This window comes from Acyrthosiphon pisum, chromosome A2 (genome assembly GCF_005508785.2).
Source record: "Acyrthosiphon pisum isolate AL4f chromosome A2, pea_aphid_22Mar2018_4r6ur, whole genome shotgun sequence".
Lineage (NCBI taxonomy): Eukaryota > Metazoa > Arthropoda > Insecta > Hemiptera > Aphididae > Acyrthosiphon > Acyrthosiphon pisum.
In genome coordinates this window covers 96998401-97000494 of record NC_042495.1, presented here as the reverse complement: position 1 = coordinate 97000494, position 2094 = coordinate 96998401, and the positions used below count along the sequence as shown (strand labels likewise).

The window sequence follows — 2094 nt, the reverse complement described above, 5'->3', positions numbered from 1 at the left end:
TAATACAACAATGTGAAAAAAAATGTATTGTTTGGCATGCTTGAAATGTATTTTTTCAATTCTTAAAATTTAAATATTATAACATAATATTATATAATAATATAACAATCATTTTTATCTCATATAGGGTACCATCACCACATTTTTTAAATATGAAATAGAACAATTTTTAAGTGATTTGTATTTGTCATTAGATTATGGTTAAATACATTACTATAATTTAAGTAAAGGTTTGAGTTTTTTTCTATAACTGAATATTGACGCCTGAAAGACATAACTACCGATATACACATCACGTTCGTGAAGTTGACCCACCTAAGTACTTAGATTTTTTTAAAATCTATGCCATTATTTTGCAAGTTATTTGCAAGTATTTGCAAGTCTATTTTTAGAATTTGCAAGTCCAAACTTTCATCGTAAAACCCAAAAATGTAAAGATGGGCCAACTTCACGTAGCCCACCCACTTTGACCTAGAACTTCGAAATCGGTATCAAACGAAAGCTAATGATTAGCAAGTATTTGAAAACCCCTTTTTGAAATTTGCAAGTCCTTAAGGTGGCAGCTATAAACTTTTGAACTTGTGAAGTTGGCCCACCCACTTTCACCTAGAACTTTTAAACCAGCACCAAACGAAAGCTAATGATTAGCAAGAATTTGCAAGTCTGCTTTTAGAATTTGCAAGTCATTCAGGTGGCCTCTATAAACTTTTGAACTTGTGAAGTTGGCCCACCCACTTTGACCTAGAACTTTGAAACCAGCACCAAACGAAAGCTAATGATTAGCAAGAATTTGCAAGTCCAGTTTTAGAATTTGCAAGTAACTCGGACGGCCCAGTAAGGGCTTTCAAAGTTTGGAAGTTAGCCCACCCAAGTTGTCCCAGAACTTCCAAATAGGTATCAAACGAAAGCTTATGACTAGCAAGTATTTGCAAGTCCAGTTTTAGAATTTGCAAGTAACTCGGACGGCCAGTAAGGGCTTTCAAAGTTTGGAAGTTAGCCCACCCAAGTTGTCCCAGAACTTCAAAATTGGTATCAAACAAAAGCTAATGATTGGAAAGCTTTTGCAAGTCTATTTTTAGAATTTGCAAGTAACTCAGGTGGCCTGTAAGAGCTGTCAAAGTTACGAAGTTAGCCCACCCAAGTTGTTCTAAAACTTTGTAAATGGTACCGAACAATAGCTTTTAATTTGCAAGTACTTGCAAGTCCCTACTTATAATTTGCAAGTCATTCAGGTGGTCGCTATGAAATGACTTCTTTTTTTTGAAGTTTTGCAGTTGTCATTTTTTATTCAAATTAGTTTTTTATAAAAATATAGTGCTCACTCCTATATTATATCATAATACTTGATTCAACAAATTTACAATTATTATGTTATTGTATTGTGTTACTTTATAAATTACAATTTATAACACTGATTATGTGATATATTTTTTGACTTGAGAATTAAAAATAGGTAATAATAAATTAATGGTTGATTCTATTAAACTTTTTTACCGATAAAAATAAAAAACTAATTTGAATAAAAAATGACAACTGCAAAACTTCAAAAAAAAGAAGTCATTTCATAGCGACCACCTGAATGACTTGCAAATTATAAGTAGGGACTTGCAAATACTTGCAAATTAAAAGCTATTGTTCGGTACCATTTACAAAGTTTTAGAACAACTTGGGTGGGCTAACTTCGTAACTTTGACAGCTCTTACAGGCCACCCGAGTTACTTGCAAATTCTAAAAATAGACTTGCAAAAGCTTTCCAATCATTAGCTTTTGTTTGATACCAATTTTGAAGTTCTGGGACAACTTGGGTGGGCTAACTTCCAAACTTTGAAAGCCCTTACTGGCCGTCCGAGTTACTTGCAAATTCTAAAACTGGACTTGCAAATACTTGCTAGTCATAAGCTTTCGTTTGATACCTATTTGGAAGTTCTGGGACAACTTGGGTGGGCTAACTTCCAAACTTTGAAAGCCCTTACTGGCCGTCCGAGTTACTTGCAAATTCTAAAACTGGACTTGCAAATTCTTGCTAATCATTAGCTTTCGTTTGGTGCTGGTTTCAAAGTTCTAGGTCAAAGTGGGTGGGCCAACTTCACAAGT

The 2094-nt window shown here is 34.0% G+C and overlaps 1 protein-coding gene across 1 annotated transcript in view; it reads left to right on the top strand.

The window, feature by feature from the left end:
• LOC100164008 (sine oculis-binding protein homolog B) overlaps window positions 1-2094 on the top strand; it is an 18092-nt gene that overhangs the window by 14584 nt on the left and 1414 nt on the right. The gene's annotated exons all lie outside the window — the stretch shown is intronic.